This window comes from Phocoena sinus, chromosome X (assembly GCF_008692025.1).
Source record: "Phocoena sinus isolate mPhoSin1 chromosome X, mPhoSin1.pri, whole genome shotgun sequence".
NCBI classification, from domain to species: Eukaryota; Metazoa; Chordata; class Mammalia; order Artiodactyla; family Phocoenidae; genus Phocoena; species Phocoena sinus.
The window spans coordinates 58,689,081-58,711,581 of record NC_045784.1 but is presented as its reverse complement, the minus strand read 5'-3'; the positions used below and the strand labels follow the sequence as shown (position 1 = coordinate 58,711,581).

Here is a 22,501-nt window from a genome sequence, read left to right as displayed (position 1 = left end):
TGTTCTCTTCTGGGAGACTCAAGAGAGGACCCTCTGTAGGGACCAAGAACAAACCCATCTTTCCCTCCCAATCCAGCTCTCCTGAGTTCCTGCCTCCAAAGGCACCAAACATCGAGGCTTAAACCTCCAGTCAGCCTGGTCCGTCCTCTCTCCGCTTGTGTATTTAGCCACCAACTCCTATCAATTTTTCCATCCAATGGTCACGGTTTCCCAGGCCCAACCATGCCCTAGACTCTCATGCCTGGATTACTTCAGCCCTGCAAGTTCCCAGCCTCCAGGCTCTCCTTTCAACAGGTCATCCTGCTAGCTTCTTCTCCCAAGAGCCCAGCTCTGACCTGGCCACTCTCCTACTCTGCAACCTAATGGGCTCCCCACTGCCCACTGCCCAGGGCAGAAGTCAGACTGTTTTCCACCTCCACACTCTAGACCCAGCCTGGCTTGAAGCTGCAAAGTCTTATTACTCATCAAGATGGAGGTCAAACACCACTTCCCATGAAGCCTTCGTTCCCTGACCTCTCACCAACCCCCTACCACCCAATGGCTTAGTTAAATTAAGTGGCCCCCAGAGCATTCCCCATACCTTCTTGGCAGCACAAAACTCTGTCTCCCCCATTCAACTGGAGCTACACCGCACTGGGGTCCTTTAGGTCTCAGTATCCCCACTGCTGTGTGGTATGGGCTACTGAATATTCTTGCAACACCTAGATAAGAAGTCCTGCTTCCCAACTCAACAGGGTGAAGACCTCTGACTGCACCCCCTCCTCTGGTATCCCCGTAGTGAGGACACAGAACTGAGCACACACATCTGCGATCCAGCAGACTGGCTGACTGGCAACCCACCTTGCCCCAGGGCAGAAACCACATGGCCAGGAACCAAGACCCAGAGATGTGAGAAGGGAAAATGAACTCTGCCTGAGGGTGGAGGCATTCTGGCCTCAAGGAGCACTTAGTTCTCCCATGCCAAGCTCCCGTGAGGGCATCCAAGCTCACTTGAGAGAAGGGCTACGTGCCATCTCCTGCTTCCTTCTCCTGGCCTGCAAAGTCTTGGCGCTCGCCTGTTTTGACCCTGGGCCACCACATCTACATCCCACCCCCACTTCCTAGTCCTACTTCCCTTTCCTTTTGCTGAGGCCAAATATAAACTCCCGTGCAGGAAATGCCTTGGAGGAGCCTGGCCCCACCCTGAGATCCAGAGAAAATTGTCTCTGACAGAAAGGAAATGGGCTTGAGGGAAGTAGCCTCCTCAGGTGGGGCCTGCTCTCCCTCTGGAAGCCAGCAGACACAAGCCCGCCGCGGAGCCCCACAGCAGCCAAAGGGAGGGCCAGAACGAGGAGCACAAAGGAGAGGACCGGGGCAGGGGTGATGACAGGCATGCTCAGGCCATGATGGGGTGAAGGGAAGGAGAACCCAAAACAGTGGTCTAATGGCTGTGTTAAGACCTCAGAGCATAGAGGTTCCGGGGTACAGTGAGTGGGAAGAGTAACAGGCTAACGATCTGAAGACTTGGCTTTTAGCCCTGGCTCTGCTACTTCTCAGCTGTGGCTGTGATCATTATTGACAACGATATTTATGATACTAAATGTAATTATTAAGAATAATTCATAATAGACACTAATATTTACTGAGTACTTACTATGTGCCAGACCCTGGGCTAAGGACCTTACACAGATCGTACTGTATAAGACAACTTCTCTATGCCTCAGTCTCCTCATCTGTCAAATAGCGTTACGATCAGAGTACCGACAACATGAGGTATTTGCAAGTATAAAATGAGATAATAATAAAAACAGCCAAAGGGTACAAGTCATCATTATGTCCCAGGCATTACTTTAGGTACTTTTTAGATGATTTATGTTACTGAATCTTCACGACAACCCTGTGAGGTAAATGCTCTGACAATATCTCTATTTGACCAATGAGAAAACTGAGGCCCACAGCTATCAGGTAATTTGCCCAAGATCAGCAGTGAAGAAGTGGTGGGCCAAGATGTACATCTAGGCAGTCTGGCTCCAGAGTCAGAGCCACTAAGTTAGAATCCTCCTCATTAAATAGGAGAAATCGCCTAGGCTATAGACACAAAAAACATATACCGGGGCTTTTGCAGTATGAACCCTTAACCTGAAGTAAGTTCAGAGTAGTGGAGAAAGCACCTAATCAGCCCATATCTCTTTGGTCTCCACAACAGCCCTGTCCAAAGCAGGCCTGCCGCACAAATGGGGAAACTAAGGCTCTGGAAAGGCCAAGTGGCTTCTACTGGACTACAGATGGAGCCAGGAGCCTGCCTAAATACCCACCGCCCTCCTGTTGATCTGTTCCCATGTCAGCCTCCCCAGGCTCTCCCCTCCAAATCCACTCCCCCTTGGTTTAGTACTTATTCAACCACTATTACCTGAGCACCTACTCCACACCAGGCCCTATGGTAGGCACCAAGGTCTGAAAACTGAACAAATGTTGAACTCTCCTGGAGTACTTGGCCAGAGCTGCTACCACACCCATCCTTCTCAAGGAGGCAGAGGCTAAGATGGAATGTCCTTTGAAGCACCCCCTGGAGCTTGTTTGGAGGCAAGTAACAGAGAATGAGCTCAAAAGCAATGGAGCTGGCAACTGGTACAGCCTGAGGGAAGGACGCCTGCAGCACCCAAGAGCCCTGAGGTGGGAACATTGTGGGGAGGACTAGAGTTTCCAGACAAAAGCCCACCACACACATACCCAATGTTAGCATGGGCCACACCAGCTGGAGGGCTCACAAAAGTGAATCCAGACAGCCTCCCGCCTGCCCCTAACCTTCTAAATAATGCAACCTGGTTGTGGAGATAGCTCATTAAAATGTCTCTTCTCCCCTGATGCCACCCAGCAGCCTGCTCTGTGCCCTCAGTGCTGGAAAGTGCTAACGAGGCAGGCCTGCTGCTGACATCGGAACAACCCCCAAATCCCTCCTGCACACACTCCCCCACCCCAGTGAAGCTCTGCTTTAGAGCATGGATACCCAGCCCTCAGTGTTTTCTCTGCTCTCCATCTGTCCACCTCGGGGGTCTGGGAGCAGGCATGGACCTGGGGACCGTCACTGCAACAGCAGTGACTGATTGCTGGTGGGTGCCGGGAGCAGTCAGTGGTAGAAGGGAGACCCAAGCTTCAGGTCTTGCCTCCCAGACAGGCATGTGGGAAAGGGAAGGGGGAAGCACGACACAGTCACTAAGGGTGTGGGTGGTGGACTCAGACTGCCTGTGTCCTGATCCCAGCTCCATCATTCCCGAGCTGCTGGAGTGACCTTGAGGAAGTTCTTCTTTTAACCTCTCCTTGCCTCGGTTTCTTCATACATAAAATGGGGGTGACGACAGCAGTACCTACTTTGCTGAATTGTCATGGGAGCTAAGTAAATTCAAATGTGTGAAAAACTGAGAAGAGTTCACTATTATTCTTGGTGTTATCATCATTACTACAGCCTCTTGCAGTGTCACAAATGCCACTAAGGAGGCCAGAGGAAGGGAACCCTGTAGGCGGGCATGGCCAGGAAGAGCTTTTCGGGAGGAGGTGGAATCTGAAGTGACAGAAAAGTCCAGACCTATGCCCAGGAGGTGGCAGGTTTGTGCACAGCATGTCCCCAGGTCAGTGAGAAACAGCAAAGTGACAAGGTGGCAGAAAGTACTACTAAACAACAATAACAGTGAGAGTACTGTTTATATTATTGGATTTAATATTCAGCAACCCATGAGGTAAGTACATATCTCCATTTTATAGCTGACAAAATGGAGGCTCACAGAGATTACGTAATTTGCCCGAAGTCACCCAATGCTGCATTATACCAGAGTCCCCAGTCTTCACCATGACACTCTCCTGCCCCAGGCTCCGTGTGTACACTTCGGGGGGTGTTTTGCTTCGCCTCCACTCTGGCCACTTTCCCACATGCCCCTCTCTGTTGTTCCCATTTAGAAGGCCCTACTCAGGTGAGGGCGGCTCAGACCAGATGTTTGGGGCAAGGTGCTTCCCAAGCTCGCTGCCCCTGTCCCTCCTGACTTGACTTCAGCCTGGAGCAGAAAAGCTGGCTGCAAGTGCCTATCTCACACCTCAGACAGGCCTGCCTTTGGCCAGTCCAGATAAAGGACAGGAAATCCTCGGGCACCTCCCCTGGAGGTCACTCCCTCTACCATGGGAACAGAGTTGCAGCTTGGGCAGAGGTTCCTCTGTGGTGGGGAAGCTGCCAAGTCAGCCCCAGCCGCCCTGGCTGCCGAGTGTGGTTTGGGGGAAACAGGGAGGGCTGAGCGTCAGAGACCTGGGTTCCAAATCCTCCCTCCCTGGAGACTGTGTCCTTCCTGTCTCTGGGCCTCAGGTGGGGATCAGCCAGGATCGCACTGGGGGGATCACACTGTCTGACTGGGCTCCTCGGAGAACAGAATGGGATTGTGGAACTGAAAATGCCTTGGAAACTTTAAAGAAATGGGAGGACGTGTCAATGTCATCGTCATCAACTGCTAGAGGCGTGGCTGAGTTGGTGTTTCTCCCCGTCTGATTCACCCTTCTAGGCCCCACTGTGGGCATGGCTCAGACTCATTTCCAGCTTCGATGCTCCTTAAAATATTCCCTTCCTCCACCCCCCGACCAGCTCAAGAGGCAAAAGCAAGTCACAGGAAAGCGGGCTATACGGGCACCCCACACACAGTACAATGCAGTCGGCCCATCCCAGTGAGCACCTCCTCCCCTCAGGCTTGCCCTCTGCTGTGGGAGCACTGAGAAGAAGGCCCTACCCTCCCAGGGCACCACAGTCATGGGAGCTGGCTGGACCGGAATGACAAACAAATCAGAGAACCGTATGAGGTGTTTGGACCCAGGACTCCTGGGGTTCAGAATCTACCTGAGATTCTGGAGTCAACCAGGAAAAGGTAATGGAGAAGTCTTCTGGAAAAGTTCAGGCTACAGAAAAACAGAGGAGAGTGAGGAACTTCCAGAGCCCCATTTCGTGCCCCAGAGCCACAAAGGGTAGCATGTGCAAAGGACAGTAATGAGGCTGGGAAGGGGACTGGTCCCTGGTCCCCTGAGGGTCACTTGGAGGAGCTGAGGCTGTTTGGCCTGGGGAAAACACAGGGAAACTTGGGCTCTGTCCTCAGACACCTACAGATCAGAGAGAACAGATAGGATCTAAGTGGTCCCAGGGGGCAGAGCTGGGACTCGGGGGTAAAAGCCATAGGGAGACAGAGATCAGCTCAACATCAGAAAAAACTTTTGGAGATTACATGGATGTAAGCAACCGCCTTGAAACATTGCACTCCCAGTTATTGAAGATGGGTGACAGGAGCTGCACAAGTACTTGGAGGCGGAAGACCCGAGCTTCAGAAAGAGAGTCAGACCCACTGCCCTCTAAAGGTTCTTCTTCCCCAAGCTCTGTCTGCTTCCTACCTCTGGGGTATTGTGGGAGAAGCATAAAGGTGACTGGAGCTGGCTAGGCCCTCGGCTGATTCCCACAGAGACCTGGGATCTCAGGAGCACCTTGGGCTGGTACTACCCAGGGGGAGCAGGTCACTCATTAACTTGTGGCTGAATGGGTCAGAGGGTGGCCACCTGAGACAGATGGAAACATGAGGAGGGGCGAGAGAGCAAACTGCACAAAAGCCCATGCTCAAGGAAAACCCAAGCTCTGGCAGTTCAAGGCCCCGGCAGCCCTAACTGACCAGCCGGCTAAGAGTATTTAGTGATTGGCCCTGGCAGAATTTGAAGCCAGCTCACCTTTGCCTTGTGGATAAGAAAATGCTCTTGACTGGAAACGCATACTCTCATGGCTAAAAGGAAGCCTGGGAGACCACTGAGTCCATGCCATGGGCCCTGCATTTTAAAGATCTAGGTCCAGAGAAAGCAAATGTCTTCTCTGAAGTCACTCATGGAGAGGTAGCTATAGAGAGACACAACCAGAAGCCAGGTTTCCTGACCCTATCATAGGCCCACAGGGTTCACTAAATGTTGGTTCCTTCTCGTCTCACTGAAACTGCAGAAAGCTTCTTGTGGTCTAGAGCTTTCTAAATTGGACCTGGGTCCTAGCTTGACCCTTCCCAACTCCCACTGCTTGTCAAGATACAGGTTCTCTGAGGAAGGTCTCCTCCTCCACTATGGAGGTCTCAGGCCTCATGTCCCAACCTGGTGTGAAGGGACCTACAGTGGACTGAAAACAAACACACACAGCTCCACCCCAAAACCCAGTAATGGCAAACCCTTTGGGTGGGCATTTCTTGCTCTTTTAGACTTTCAGATTGAGATCAGGGAGTCAGCTGCTCCTGGAAACACCCCAACCCCCTTATGACTCTGACGCCTAAAAAAACCCCAAAAAACTCCTACCCCACTGTCCATCTGAATCCCTATTAACTCAACTCCCTGCCCCTCTCTATAATACCACCCAAGTTGCATATGTGTCCTTCAAGCAATGTGAATGACTACTTCTGTTTGCGCAAGTGAAAACAGAGGAGCAGAAGTTTAATTGGCCCCAGAAGTTCCCATGACTGAATGTTCATTAATGTCCCCTTGGGGGAAGGTAAGGGCTCAGAAATGGGGTCCCTTTAAGGCCTGGGGTGGACAAAGAGTTAGTTAATGGCCATCCCTAGAGGTGACTTTCCAAAGTGGTTATTATGTGGCTCAATCATTAACCAAGCAGTGGCAGGACCCCAGGCTTGTTGGAAAGGAGCCACTCCTTTCCCAAGGACAGCCCAAGAGCAGGAGACTCTGGGGCAGCGAGGCCTGGATGAGGGAAGCTCTCTCTCAGCTCCACACAGGGGTGGAGGAAGGCTGGCCCGGATATGGAGGAAGTCAGCACACCCTTACTGGAGTGGGAGGGAAAAGCGAGACAGTGAGGGTTTTTATCATGAATGAGAGAGGAAGCTCCAAGCTGGGTCATGGTGATTAGATGACAAGCTGGGAAAGACGCTCATCCTGAATGCATCCTGTTTTGCTCTGAAATGGAACTGGCCTCAGGGGCCAGGGGCAGGGGAGGGGCCAGGAGGCAAGCAGCCTCCCAGGAATTCTCCCAGGCCTGCCCCAGAGCCAGAGCTTCAGAGATGGCAGCAGGCACTGTAAAACAAGGGGATAGGGCTCCATAATCCCTCCAGCTCAGACCTTTCCTGGGCCTCTCTTTCAAGGTTCAGCTCAAATGTCACTGCCTCTGTCAGTCACCTTCCCCTCAGTCAAAAGCCACTGCTCCCTGGTCAGGCCTCCCAGGGCAAAATATCCTCCTTAACAATTGGAAATATGAACACTGTTAGGATATTTGACGATATTAAGGGACTGTTTTAAAGTGTGATAGTGGTGCAGTGTCTATCATTTAAGTCCCTATCACATATATATATATAATATATATGACTATTTATAGATAAATCAAAAGGTGTCTGGGATTCATGTCAAAGTAACAAGAAAGAGAATGAAGTAGATGAAGGAATATACAGGGAAGGATTGGCCATGGGCTAACGGCTGTTGAAGTTGGGTGACGAGCACACGGGACCTTATTACATTAATCATCTCTACTTTTATGTATGTTCGAAATTCTCCATAATAATTTTTTAAAGCCCTCACCGAGGTAAAGACTTAGTGTGTCATGTATCATTCATGCCACTAATCCCCATCTACTAGATGGTAGGTTCCCTGAAGGGTGGGGGTTACACTTTGTGTCCTCCACAAGACCTAGTACCAAGAACTTAATGACTAATAATTTATATAGCACTTGGTAGTTCACCAAGCACTTAGCCATGGATCCTCTTGTTTAATCCAGTAAAGTGGAAAAAAAACGGGGAAAAACTAAGAGTCTGAGAGATTGAGTGGAGCAGCAGAGCCTGGATTTAAACCTCCAGGAGTCCTGCTCCCAGTCCTCAGTTCTTGGCCCCACACCATGCTGGACTCCTGAGGAACCTAACCTCCAGTTCTGCAGTCCCTGAGAGGTCTCGGGTAAATAGGGACAGCAACAGTGGGCATGCAAGTTCCCAAGGCTGGGCAAGAGGAGACTCAACACACAAACACAGCACTTCAGACTGGTGACAAGGGCCCAGACTGGTGCCTCCTGTCCACTGATTCAAATTTACTAGGACCCGCTCCCCCTTAATATACACACATAAACCAAGGCCCCGGGTCACAGATGAATAAAGCTGTAATAAACACTTGACACCGATAACTGTGTTTCCAGCCCTGTGCTCAACTCCTCTGTTTAGGGTTGCAGGGTGGGGGAGTTCACACATCCCATCCTAGAGCCCTTGCATCTTTCAGATCCCCTATCTTTACTTTATCTGATAACAGCCTTCCAAAGGCCCAGGGCCATGACACTTCATCTTACCCAAACTGGGAGTCCAAGAAAAAAGTTCCCCTTATCCTATTCAAGCCAGAGGCAACTCCTTCTTCCAGTGAGAGACCCCATGCCCCACCTTCCCCAAGAAGGTGGAGGCACAGCCTGCCTTTGTTAAACCTGTCATCTGTTGAACCTGAACTTTCCAAGGCTGGAACAGGGAGCTCCAGGAGTCTCCGGGCAGAAAAGCACTGACCGCTGCCACAGCAGCCCCATTAGAGACTCGATCCTCTAAGGGAGGCCTTCGGGACTTTCTTGCTTTTGTGTTGCTGCTGTTATCCCTATACCCGGCTCCAGGGGTCCCCTGTTCCCTCTCCAATCTACAGCAATCCCACTACTGGGCATATACCCTGAGAAAACCAAAATTCAAAAAGAGTCATGTACCAAAATGTTCATTGCAGCTCTATTTACAATAGCCCGGAGATGGAAACAACCTAAGCGCCCATCATCAGATGAATGGATAAAGAAGATGTGGCACATGTATACAATGGAATATTACTGAACCATAAAAAGAAACGAAATTGAGCTATTTGTAATGAGGTGGATAGACCCAGCGTCTGTCATACAGAGTGAAGTAAGTCAGAAAGAGAAAGACAAATACCGTATGCTAACACATATATATGGAATTTAAGAAGAGAAAAAAATGTCATGAAGAACCTAGGGGTAAGACAGGAATAAAGACACAGACCTACTGGAGAACGGACTTGAGGATATGGGGAGGGGGAAGGGTGAGCTGTGACAGGGCGAGAGAGAGTCATGGACATATATACACTACCAAACGTAAGGTAGATAGCTAGTGGGAAGCAGCCACATGGCACAGGGACATCGGCCCGGTGCTTTGTGACCACCTAGAGGGGTGGGATAGGGAGGGTGGGAGGGAGGGAGACACAAGAGGGAAGAGATATGGGGACATATGCATATGTATAACTGATTCACTTTGTTATAAAGCAGAAACTAACACACCATTGTAAAGCAATTATACCCCAATAAAGATGTTAAAAAAAAAAAAGAATGGAATTTTTAAACCTCAGGAAGACAGAGAGTGTCAAAGTTTGGACTTCTCTGTGCCACTTCCTTCACTCCTCTGTACAAACTCAGGAAGTGTTGTCTTCTGTCTTCCCCGCAAGACTCATGCCACCCGCCGCCCCCCCCCCAAGGACTCACACAGGGTACACAGCCCTTCAGTGCAACTTCAGCCTCTTCTTGCCCTAAACACCTCCAGATATCATCTCCCTCTCCTCTCCAGATCAGGGAGAGGAGCTGCAGATGCACAGAGAGGTTTAGCATACTTCTCCAAGAACTGCTTACGGAGTGGAGAAAAGGCAAGCAAATAGGGGAAACCAGACTCTATCCATGTGGTGTTTTCTAACTACAGAGGTCCAGGGAATAGAAATTTCAAATCCCAAATCCAGAACATAGTTGGACAAAGGCCAAATCCTGGAAATGAGGACCAGCCCAGAATGTCCAGCGGTATGGTAGCTGTAGCTTTAGGGTGAGAGAATCCCCCACCCCTAAAACCATCATTCCCATCACATTCTTTTGGTTCACTCCATCAACCACTCAGAAACCACCTGCAGTCACCACCTTCTCTACGCCCTTGGGCTGCCTGCCCTCTCATTCCCCCGACAAGAACTGTCTCTCTTCTACTCCAGGAGGATGAAAGTGAAGGGAAAATTCAGAGAGCAGTAAGACAGACGGTGGGTGGGGACATCAACCCCTAGAGTGGGAGCGGGAACAGGTCCACAGTAGGAGTCAGGGTTTGAAAATAGCCCTGGGTGTGATTCATCACCGTCTCCTTCGGGGTTGGCAGACGTGGGTGCTCTGAGTGAGATGGAGACATGCCAGGGCCCTCCAGCCCAACCTCTGGGGCCCAGGGCTCTGCATTGGCCCCACAACTCCCCACCAGTCTGGCTGCTGTCCTGCTTGCCCTTCCCAACACCACTAGTTTTCCAGCTGGCTTAACTGCATAATCACCCCAAGGCTCTCCATCTGCAAAGCTCCTGTCGCCCCAAGCATCTCAGAAACAACCCTTTACCTGCCAGTTTAGGAGCCTGGACAAGTCACCAGATGTCAGGGTGGAAGAGACTGGCCCTTTAGATACCGAATTCCAGCCCACCACCCAAGGTGCAGTTGAAAACACTGTGGCCCACAGAAGTAGCATGACTCGCCTAAGGTCACATGAATTAGTGGCTGAGCCCTGGTTCCCTGAGTCGTAACTCAGTACTTTAAAGAGTTTGGGAGAAGAGAAATGGAGAGAACCTCAGACTATCTAATTGGGAAATCCCAAAAACTTCCACTAAAAGGCCTTTGCTCATTGGTTCTCTAATCCAAATCCATTTTGGACTTCATGGGGAAACTGAGCCCTGGAAGAAACGACTTATCCAAAGGTTTTCGCTTGATCCCCGCTGCCACCTCAATACCAGGAAAGTCCGGGCGTTTCTCAGAAGGAAGGCAGTGGCCGAGGGGAAAGCCCATGCCGCCCAACCAGGGGCTTCCTGGAAATGCGCTCAAAGCAGAGGAAGGAGGAGAGGAAAGGAAAAGCGGCGTGACCCGACCGCAAAGCCCAAGCCCCGCCACCTCGCCCAGTTCCAGCCCGTCTCCGAAGCCCCTGAGCTACGGCTCCGGGCTCCAGTCAGGCCCGGGGGTAATGGGCGGACAGCCGCCTTCCACCACCCCACTCCCGAGGCTTCCTAGGGAGAAGCGCGGCTGGCGGGCTCCGGGGTTCCCCCGATTTCGGCGACACCGGCCTCAAATCCTGGGGACACAAACGGCTCGGCTCGCTCCCTCCGCGTCTCCCGTGGACGCCGCGCAGCCGAACCGCTAAGAGCGGGGGCCGGAGCGCGCCGGAGAGGTGAGGCGAGGAGAGGCGAGGAGAGGCGAGGCGAGAGAGCCCCCGGTCCCCCGCCGGCCCCGACCTCCCCTGGCCGTCGCCCCAACTCCTACCTGGAGGCCGCGTCCGTCGCTTTGGGTTCGAGACCCCGACGCAGCTGCCAGCGGGCGGGAGGCACGCGCGGAGCCTGGGGTTGGGCGGGGGTAACGGTGCCAGCCAGAGGAGCAGCTGCCGCGGCTGCTTAGCTGTTGTCAAGCCGCGGCCACTCTCTGCGCAGGTGGGGAGGGAGCAGCGGCGAGTCGGGTGGCGGGGACGCCCCGCCCACCTACGGGACCTTCGACCAATGAGGGCGCAGTCCGGCCCACCGAACTCCCCAGAAAGCGTCCCAAATTGTGGTGGGCGGGGCTCTGCCTTCGAGTTCTTCCAATCCCCGCGCTGCTGCCACTTCCTCCGGTCACACCAATGCGGGGGGGCTGGGACAAGGCACAAGCCCAGGGCCAGCAACTAAGGGTGAAGGAACCGGGTGGCCGGGCATGCAGACTAATATCTATTGAGCTCTGTAAGTGACTGGCACCGTGGCGGAGGGGGGGGGGGATTTAAATACTTACGCCATGTGCACGGGAAGGTTCAGTGGCTTGCTGAGGATAATTTACAGGGAGTTCAGAAGACACAGCTTTGGTGAGATCTCCGATTAGTTGGGGCAACCAAGAGAACATTAGATATTTGAGAAGGAAGTTGCCATTCCCACCTTGTTCAGGCCTCAGCATTCTGCAACTCCCCCACTCTCTGCCCCGTGTCCAGACTCTACCTCTGCAGAGAAATGCACGGAAAACTTGGGGCATTTGCATTAATCATAGTAGGAGAGGGCTCCCAAGAGTTGTGACAGCAAGTACCACCAGAAAGCCTGTTTAAATTCAGTAAGAAAGCGGGTGTTAAGATTTGATTTCTCTCTTGCCTTTCCTCACAAGGGTCCAACACAAGTTCACACTTGGATTTCACTGTTGACTTGGGGACTCCTATTAGCCAGGGATGGAAATACCCAAGACCCCATGCCATCCAATCACCATCCTCCACATTTACAAATACAGAAACTAAGAAGAGATGACTCACTCAAGTTTCCCCAGCAAATCCATGTCAGTAACAATACCTGCACACCGGTGTTCTAACAGATGGGAGATTTCATACCTAACAGATGGGAGAAATGAAGCTGAGATTCCTAGAAAGCAGGGACTGCATCCAACTTGTTGCCTAGAGTACCCAACACTGAGGAGAGCAAAAATTGATGTTTCTTAGGACTGCAACTTTCTTAAGGTCGTCCGAGGCAATGGCAGAGCCAGACCTAGCCCCAGGTGACCCCTCTTGTCTGGCCTTCAGTACACTAGGCCAAATTGGAATTCTTCCACCTTCCTCCCTTGCCAGCCCTGATGAGAATCAGAGGAGAAATGGTGCAGCAAGGCTACCTCCAGTGTGTACACCTCTTTTCCTCTCAATGGCATAACCACACACAGCTGGCTCTTTGCTCCAGATGAGCCATGTCCCCTTGGGTCTTGGATGTGGATGAGGCCTGTATGCCAGAACTCACTCCTGGAAACAAAATCCTACCCAGAGTCTGAAACTTTTATAATGGGTGGGAAGAAACCTTTATGATGGGTCACTCAAGATGACCTTCCTGAGACTGGGTTGCTATATTTGTAAGTATCCCTAAGGCTCTGAGTTGGAGCCAAACTTATCTTGCTTCTGGAAAAGGCTAGAACAATATAAGAGTGTGGGTCCTGCAATGATCCTAGAGCTTCCCTAAGGGCAGGAAACCATATCAGAGCAGATTCCATCCACCGCATGACACCAAGCACAGTGCCTACAGTAGCTTCTCAATAATGTTTGCTAATGGGTGAATGTATGTTAAAAGATACTCAAGGGACAACCACGAATAAATACAATCAAACGAATGATGAGCAAAAAACCCAATTTACCTTTTGGTATATACATTTAACTGAATCAGATATGATAGGTTCTGAGATACCCAATTCTCTAAAAACAAAAAAATGCAATCAAACCTGAAAACTGCAGGAAGTACAAAGAATACAAAACCTACAAAAGGAGCAATTGCTATAAATAATGAGAACAAGAGCTTCACAGTGCCTGGCATAGACTAGGCACTTAATAAAAACATCTGGGGCTTCCCTGGTGGCGCAGTGGTTGAGAGTCCGCCTGCCGATGCAGGGGACACGGGTTCGTGCCCCGGTCTGGGAAGATCCCACATGCCGCCGAGCGGCTGGGCCCGTGAGCCACGGCCACTGAGCCTGCGCGTCCGGAACCTGTGCTCCACAGTGGGAGAGGCCACAACAGTGAGAGGCCCGCGTACCGACAAAAAAAAAAAAAAAATCTGGTAATGAGTGAACACAATAGTTGGCGAAAGCTACAATCCTAATATTTGCCATGCACACTGTGACATTCTGAAATGGCCCAAGCAATGTCTAGGCTATTTCTCTAGGTGTTTTTTGATCTTTCCCGTATCCCATGAGCTTCAGAAAAGCAAGGAGAGCTCAGCCTCGTCAGGAAAACAAAGATAGTTCATCTCCTTCAACCACCAGCAGCCCTTGTTCCCCAAGCCCCCCACCCCCAACCTAAGCCAGAGTCTTGCATAGAACAGATATTTGGTAATGGTGCCTGGAAGATGAGAACATGGTACCTTTTCACAGGTTCCTTTCTGGGCTGCAACTTGAATGACTCTAGAGATAACTGGAGCCTCCAGGTCTTTGCCATCCCTTTTCCCATAAACCCCCCCTATTTCCTGTGTGTCCTATAGTGCTGCTGCTGCCCTGGATGTCAGCTCAACCATCAGGCAGAGAAATGTAGAGTCTTCATGGGGGTAGGCTGAGGGCAGGTGAAAAAGCCTCAGTGCGAATGCGTGTGTTTCTATGCCCGAGACACAGCGCTTCCCTCATTCTACCACTACCACAGCCCAACTGTGTCATACAAAAGGCAGTACAATGGATTCTGGAGCCAGACAACCTGGGTACAGAGTGCAACTCTGCTACTTACTAGCTGTGTGACCTTGGGCAAATTACTTTCCAACTTTCTGTGCCTCAGTCTCCTCATCTGTAATGTGTGGACGATAATCATAGTCCTGACCTTATTCTGCTGCTAAGCAGATCCACTGGACTAAGTGACACTGAGAACAGTGGCTGGCACCTAGACAGTGCTTCTAAGTGTTAGATATGGTGACAGAGGCACTGAGCAACGGTAGAGTGAGCCCTGGATCGGGAAGTAGGAGAGTTGGGTGCTAGTCCCAGTTTTACAGCTTTCTGGCTGTGTCACCCAGGGAAAGTCATTGTGCCGCTCCAACCATCAGTTTCTTCATCTGTAAAATGAGGGGAGAGTACAATCCCTAGTGGGCAAAGTTGAGACAATGGATGTGAGGCTGTACTGTAAAGGGTGACAGGTGACAGGATGGCACTGAAGGTGTTGCAGAGCTAATCTTTTTGCCAGGGCCAATCAGCTCTTTCCTTCTAGGCAGTGGCAGAGCGAAACTCTATATGCTCTTGCCCTGAGCCTCACTCTGAGACACTTGCGTCCCAATAAGCACCTATCTGAGGACTTAAAACAGTCCCTACACCCCTCCCTGCCCAGGATGGGGGTTCCTCAGGCTGTTGCAGGTAGACCCATAGCCCCACTCCAGAATGGCCCAGGGTAACATCAGGTAGGAACCCAACAGACTCTTCCACTACTCTTTTCCATGCAGCTAAAGGTGCAGCAGCAAATAATTCCAGGGAACTCAGCTGGGAAGAAAAAAAGAGGAGTAGGAGCTGCGAGGGGAAAATCAATTGCACTCAGACCAGCCCTGCCCAGCACAAGACCATGGGTGCCCTGACACACGCACTCACACTTGCACACATATTCCTGCAGGCCTCATGGAAAGCCCACCCATCAGGCCTGGGAGGGTAAAGGACCACTCCCTGGTGGTTTAGGGCCCCCACCCAGCCTCATGAAAAGGGGCTATTGATCAGGCTGCCACAACGTGGGATTGTGACAGGTGGTAAAAAAAAAAAATTCCTGAGGAGCTGTGGCCATGTCAGGGGGGTGTGCACTAAGGGGGCAGCTGGAGTAGGGCCAGATGTGGGGAGGGGAAAATGTAGTGGTGGGAGGGGCTTGCAAAGGTGAGGGGCACACAGACACCTCACTGAGCGCTGCCAAGTGGGGGTAGGGGACAGAGAGCTATGTCCTGGGAGGAGCACAAAGACCCCCTGTCAGCTCACGACCCAGGGGACTGCCATGGCTGTGCTCACCCCACACCCCAGAGCATTCCGCAGCGGGGAGCTCTGTGTTGGGCTGGGAGCCCTGGGCTGGCTGTGAGGGGAGTTGGAGCACTGGCCAAGCCAGGCACAGGCCAGGGGAGTTTCAAGCGTCACTTTTGCCCTCTCTGGGCTCTCCCTCCTTGAGCTAGGACACAGAGGCACTCATTCCCTCCCACCTGCCTTCTGCAGCCATCAAGAGGAGAGTGTTGGGGCAGCTCATGACTGGCTCCAGACATTTGGACTAGGCAGCTGCCTGCAGAAACCCAGGCCTACTCAGTCCCTGTCCGGGGCTCTTCCTCAGACATCCAAGAGCCTGTCTCCCTGTTCCTAACGAACACCAGATATAGTGTCAGCTTGATGGCATCCTGCAGCATCCACACAACAGAGCCAGCGATGGGCCCCTTTCACACCCAGGATAGGACCCCTGCCTGGCTTTCCTGGCCTATCTCAAAGGAGCTAGAGGTTTTCTGCTGCAAGCAGATGGTGCACCACCCCACAGTACTCTCCCCACACCCACCCCATTCCCTTGGGGAAGTCGGCCTGCCTTGGGCCAAACGAAATAGGTGGGGTCACACTGGGCAGACACCCGGAGCAGGATGTCCACCCCCAGCCCCCACACCCCATGCCATCTTGTCCTTCAGAGGAAGGTCACAGTGTGCTGAAGGGAAATGAGCAAAGGCAAGCCCACTTCCAGCTCGAACCCCTCACCTTGCCTGGCACCCTCCCCATGCACACATACAAGCAGCTGAGGTCAGAGGAAAGTCCCTCTAACCTCCCCAACAGCTCCCTCTGCCTGATCTAGTTTCAGCCCTCAACTTGCTCCTTCCTGTCTAGGCTCAGTTTCCTCACCTGGAAAAACAGGGCTGGGTCCGGGTTTCCACGGTCCCTTCTTTCCAGATAATTCTCTGCTCCTGTGAGCTTCTCTGTGTGTCCCCAAGGGGTGGGGCTTCCAGAAACCCTACATGCATGGGGCTTCTGTAAAGGAAGGGGTGGTGGGGTGTGAGGGTCCTCTGAGGATGGGGGTTAGCAGGTAGCCAGGTGAGAAAGAGCAGAAGAAAGTGCAATAAAGGAAGGGGTAGGGCTGAGGTGAAATGCAGAGAAAGCGAGGGGGCTGAGGCCAAGCTGGTCCAGATGGCTGGAGACCCGTCCTCTGCCTCCAGTGCTGTCCTCAGCTCACCCTGCAGCAGACACCCAGAAACCCTGAACAGAGCTCAGGATCCTGCCCCCTTGCCTGGGACCCTTCCACATGTCCCTCCCAGGAAGCAGCTCCCAAGACGAACTCTGGGAGGGTGAAGAGGAGATGAAGGAGGAGGAAAGAGGGGACTCTTCCTTCCCACCCGCAGGCTCCACCACCAGCCCACCACAGCCTGACCTCATGCTGCAGCCCACAAAGTTGGAGGGCTGCTGGAGTGAGGGGGAGGATGGGGGCAGAGAGTAGCTTTTACAGGTCCTGCCCACAGCCTGGCCCAGACCAACCCTGTGATTGTGGGTCTCTGGGGCTTGGCAATCTCAGTTCAGACAGACAGTGCCTGTCCCCTGGCCACCCATCCACCCTGCCTCCTTCCCCTGAAGGATAGCCCTTAGAGGCCCCAGGATGACATCAGAGAGGGCATGGGATGTGTGATGTGGCTCCAGGGCCACTCAGCAAAGGGTGTGGGTTCTCCTTGGCCTTGGAGTCCCTGTCTCATCTCAGTGGGCCCTTCGGCAAGCACAGCTCTCCCCCTCCTCAATAGCCCTACACACGCGCGCGCGCGCACACACACACACACACACACACACACAAATAAAAGTTCTGATCTGACCCTGAGCCAGCACCAGGGCTCCCCTACGCATACACATCAACCTGTCAGTCAACATGGACATCCAGGCACTGACAGGGGCTTGCGTGGGGAACAGGGTAGATAGGCCCAACAAGGGTCCCTACCTTCCTGGAACTCCCATGCCAGTGTAGGAGGCAATAGCAGCCCCAGATAGAGAATGCCCAACCCAGGCAGATGGGCAGCCAGGTTAGGTCCCAGAGGACAAGGAGACAGGAGAGGACAGCAAGGCTCCCAGGTTGCATATCTGATGTCTCTTGATCAACTGATCCCCAAGAAACACCAAGAAGGCAGCTTCTGTGTCCCACTCTCATGAAGGTTCCTGGATCAGGGGACAGGACACTGCAACTCTGGCTTCTACCCTGCTTCTACCACAGAGACGCTGTGTGACTGGACTGAGAGTCTTGCCCTCTCTGGGCTTCAGTGTCCACATATATACAATCAGAGGGTATGATCTGAGGATCTCCACAGCCCCCATCCTTCAATGCATTGAAGTTCCATGACAAATCTAAGCCTGGTTTGCTATTCCCTATATGCCTTTTGAGTGGGAGCAAGGGGAAAATTACCAGGGAAAAGGAACAGGCAGAGCCTGGAAGGTTTTTTTCCATGCTCAAAGAAACATATATTTTTTCCATTTTATTTTATTTTTTTTTAATTTTTTTTTTTTTTTTTTTTTTTTTTTTTTTGCAGTACGCGGGCCTCTTACTGTTGTGGCCTCTCCCGTTGCGGAGCGCAGGCTCCGGACGCGCGGGCTCAAGGGCCATGGCTCAAGGGCCATGGCTCACGGGCCCAGCCGCTTGGTGGCATGTGGGATCTTCCCGGACCGGGGCACGAACCCGTGTCCCCTGCATCGGCAGGCGGACTCTCAACCACTGCGCCACCAGGGAAACCCTATTTTTTCCATTTAAAAAAAGACAAAGTGACAGGGACTCTTGGAGGCCTGTTGGAGTGTTAACAGGCCCTGGGATGGAGCTTTTAGGCTTTACCAGCTGACTAAAGTGTGCTGCCAGGGTGGCTGGGCTGTGTCACACAACTAGGGGACAAAGTGGGGCAGGAAGGGACCCTTGGGGTGATGGAGAGTGTAGGGAGCTACCGGCTAGGTAGTAAGACATGGAGACAAAACGTGGAATAGAAGGACGGACAGATATTCGAACGAAGAGGTAAAAATACAGACCGAGGGTCAGACATATAGTGGAACAGGAAAACATAGAGGAGGGTGCAAGCGCCACGCCAGAGGCAGCGACAAAGAAAGTGCTGGAGGAATAAGGGGCCAGGAACATACTGTTTATTAAAACTGCCTACTATGTGTTAATAACCATAGTAGCCTGTTTTTGTTCTTTCTGAGAGGAGGATGCCCACACAGGGAGAGAGGTGGGTAGGGACGAAGCCAGTCAGACCATAGGGATCAAAGGATGGTGCACCCAGGGACTGAGAGAGCTGGCTAAGAATTAGAAGCAAGCAGGCTGCGGGGGTGGAACGTCTGAAAAAGGGGGCTGCCAGCCAGGGGCGGGGTTTAGACAAACGGACAGATGAAATCCACGAAAACGGGACTGGAACAACAGACGAGGCGGCGAGGGGGCCGGGAGTGCAGAGCCGGCGGGTGGCAGCACGGGGACTCTGGGCTCAGTGCAGCCGAGCCCCGACCTCCCGCAGGGTCCGCCCGGCTCTGATCACCTGGTTTCCAGCTCGGCGGGTCCCAGCGGGTGTCCTTCACACCCCGCGGCGTCCACGTCCGGAGCTTTGGGAGCCGCAAGGCCTGTCCCCAGCCCTGCGCCTGGGCCATGAGTCCGCGGCGGCTCCGGCGCCTCGGGTGGAGGCCCCAGGACTGAGCCCGCGGCCTGGCAGCGCCGAGGAAGGGAGGGAGGGGCCGAGCTAGCCCCGCCCCCAGGGGCGACTAGAAAGTTCCCCGCCCCCACCTTGAGCAGAAACTCCCCCTTCTCTGTCCTACACCAGCCTCAAGTCATTTAGCTCCACTACTCAGCCTCCCCATCGCCATCGGGCCTCCTCTCTGGGGTTGGAGTGCCCCTCCGGCCTTCTCCACCCGGGCCCCCTATTTGAGAGGTGTCTCACAACCCATACCACTTCTCCCACTCCAGTTCGAGATAGTGAGGGTCTTTCTAGTCACCAGGTCAGCCCCTCCACCTCCTGTCTACTGGACATCTCACCAACCACGTGACATAATGGCAGACCTTGTGCGACATCCAGCTGCAGAAGGAAACAATGGCTCTTGCCATCTTGGCCGACTGACTCGCTCCTGGGCCTCCTCCACCCCCATAGTTCTCATTACCCCCCAACCCCGTTTTCTGTCTGTCTGACAAGAGCAACAGACCCTGGGTTCCAACAAGGACCCCTTGAAACCCTTCTAGTGCCAAGAGTATCCTGGACCTTATGAGCAGAAGCATTCCTTAAAGACTTTCTTGTGTTACAAACCCAAAACTGAGGCCCAAGAATACAAATGACTTGGCCATCATCTAAGCAGGGGACAATTATCTCTCTGTTGCAGGACAGCTATGAGGATGTAAAGGGACTGATCATGGTACCTGGCACAGAGTACAGTCTCCATAAAGAAAGGTTTGCTTTTATTCTCAAAGAGATCAGCACTGGGCATCCACCACCAAAAAAAGCCTGGACCCAGGACCCTAAATAGCGTAACCCGTTCCCTTACCCCTAACCTCCATCTATGTAAGCGAACTTACATTACCTAACTTGGGAATGGTGGGGAGTCCTATCCCGCTTTGCTGACAGTGGAGGGAAGGCAGTAAGATGCCAGCTCTCAGACTTGGCCATTTCCACTCCACTTGTGGTGGTGGCTAGTAAGGGGGTGGAGAGTCTAACAGTGGCTCTACACTAACCGCAGCATAACCTGGGCCCATTTCCTCTCTGAGCCTCAATTTCCTCATCTGCAACATGAGGATAACAATCCCATGACACATGAGAATAAGGATAAGGGGATACACAGGTGAAGTTCACAGCCCCTCCCTCTACTGTCTCCTTCCCTTGTGCCACAAGACAAGGGCTTAGCAAACCCATATGTGAGGGACAGGCTGGGAAAAGGAAGAGAGATTTGTGAATTGATTCGTTCTTATTTGTCTGAAATTTGCACCCACTTTTTATAGACTCAGTGGCAGAGCTGGAAGAGAATGCGAGATTAACATGTTGATGATCTCCACGTCATTTGCCCTTTCCCAAGGCAGTGCTGGCACACAGTAGGTGTTTACAAAATATTTATTGAATGAATGCATTCTTTAGATGGGGAAGAGAACTTGCCCAAGGTCCCACAGTGAATTCATTCCAGAATCGAGACAGATCTCCTGTCTACTCCTTCCACTAGGCCATTCTGTCTCATGGAATTCTTTTTGTTTTTCTCTCATATGATCACAAATCAGTGGGGAGCCCATTCCTCTCTCCTAGCACCCTCTGGCCTATCAGGAGTCCCCATCCTGGATTAGCTCAGCCAGGATAAACAGCCATCAGGAGGCCCCTCTCGGTGCCCAGCTTAGTGCTTCCAAGCCTTTGACTTTTGAGTTTCCAGCAGCCACTACACAGCGCCTGCCACAGGGCCAATTTCCCTTCTGAGGAAACGGAGGCCCTGGTCGGCTCCTTCCAAGCACAGGAGTTTCCCTTTTGCTCTCTGGTGGGGCGGGAGTGCAGGATACAGCCCCTTGCAGCAGCAGCCTAGAAGGAAGGGTGGCAGCAGCCATTTCCTACCCTGCTAAGGCATTTTCCTCCCTGGCCAGTCCCTCCCCTATTTCCTGAGTTCCGCTTCTTGGGTTCCCGCCAGAACAGTAATATGAAAAGTCTCCAAAGTTTAACTTGAATCATAGGACCTGGGAACTGGGAAGGACCCCAGAGGTCATTTATTCCCACCTCCTCCCCACTGCAGTATGCCCTCTGTTAATAAAGAGGAGGGGGCATCTGACTTAATCTCTTACAGCTTCAACTTCATGCCTCATCACATGGACAGGATGACACCCACCTGGCAATGTTGTTGTGGGAGGAAATGTGAGAATGGATTTAATAAAAGCTAATGTGTATTGAGCACTAACTATAGGCCTGCCATTGTTCTAAGTGCTTTTTGCATACTAATCTATTTAATTCTTACTACAACCAGATAAAGCAGGTAATCATCATCATCATCACACCCATTTTACAGATGAAGAAACTGAGGACGACAAATATAACGTAACTTGCTAAGTTCACATAGCTAATAAGTGGCTATGGCAGAATCTGAACCCTGAACCTCAGTTATCACCCATATGATGCAGTGATCATCCTTACCCCGGGGAATGATGCATCATAAAGGTCCTGTGAGCTCACATGTGTTTGTGTGGCTGGAACTTTTGTACCCAAGGACCCTTAAGGCTGAGGCGGAAGAATGTGTAGAAACCCTGGGGGCTGAAGATGTAACCTGAAGCTTTGTCTCCAAGCAGGGAATGTCTTTAAAATCCCTGCTCTTAAACATCTACTTGAATTTTCCAGTTAACTCCAGTGTGCATCCATATTGTTTTCATATAAAAATGGGTGTTTTTCTCCTTTAAGCCTTTAAGGAAAGTTGACACTCCAGGAAGATGAGCCGCATTGGTCCTGTGCATCCATATGCCTCTAGGCCACTGCCTTTGACCCCAGGGGTTCCAGACACCTGACACATGGTAGGTGTTCAGTCACTGAGAATAGCTAACAACACTTATGAGGCACTTGTTATGTGAGTCAAAGTTCTAAGCACTTTCCACTTACGATTGTGCTTTAATCATCGTGACAACTCTGTGAGGAGGTCAAGTTATTATCGTTGCCCTCGTTTTTGGCGGGAAAGCTGCAGCACAGAGAGATTAAGTAATTTGCCCGAGGCAGCGCAGTTGGGAAGTGACCACTGGGCTTTAAACCCAGACAAGCCTGTCAGCTTTGGCTAGTAATCACTACACATACTGCCTCTCCAGCCACAACAGAGCTTCTCACCCACACATCTCCACAACTTCAAACCAGGAAAATTCAGTTGATTCTTAGAAGAAGCAGACCTTATTCCAATGAGATGAGCAGCTCCTTGAGGGCAAAGATGTAGGGTCTCTCCCCCCAACTCAGCCTTCCTTAGATGGATGCTAAGCCAGGAGCTGGGCTGTGCAAAGGGCTGGCTCTCCGTTCCTGTGTGGCAGCTGACTGCTTCTTGGCTGGTGGCAGTCTCTTGGGCCCAGCACCTGTTGGGCTGGTGAAAGAGCACTAGCGTTTCACACAGGAGTCCTCTGCCACCCTCCATAGCAAA

General features: G+C 52.0%; 1 protein-coding gene across 2 annotated transcripts in view; it reads right to left on the bottom strand.

Annotated features, from left to right (window-relative positions):
• Nucleotides 1-16,299, bottom strand: part of STARD8 (StAR related lipid transfer domain containing 8) — a 37,730-nt gene extending 21,431 nt beyond the window's left edge. Inside the window, exon 1 of one of the 2 annotated variants that reach the window (XM_032620506.1) lies at nt 16,280-16,299. The gene's annotated coding sequence lies outside the window, so the exon portion shown is untranslated. Of the gene's footprint in view, nt 1-11,248; nt 11,391-16,279 lie in introns of those variants that run through there. The other variant, XM_032620505.1, reaches the window with a different exon arrangement.
• Nucleotides 16,300-22,501: the final 6,202 nt, after the last annotated feature.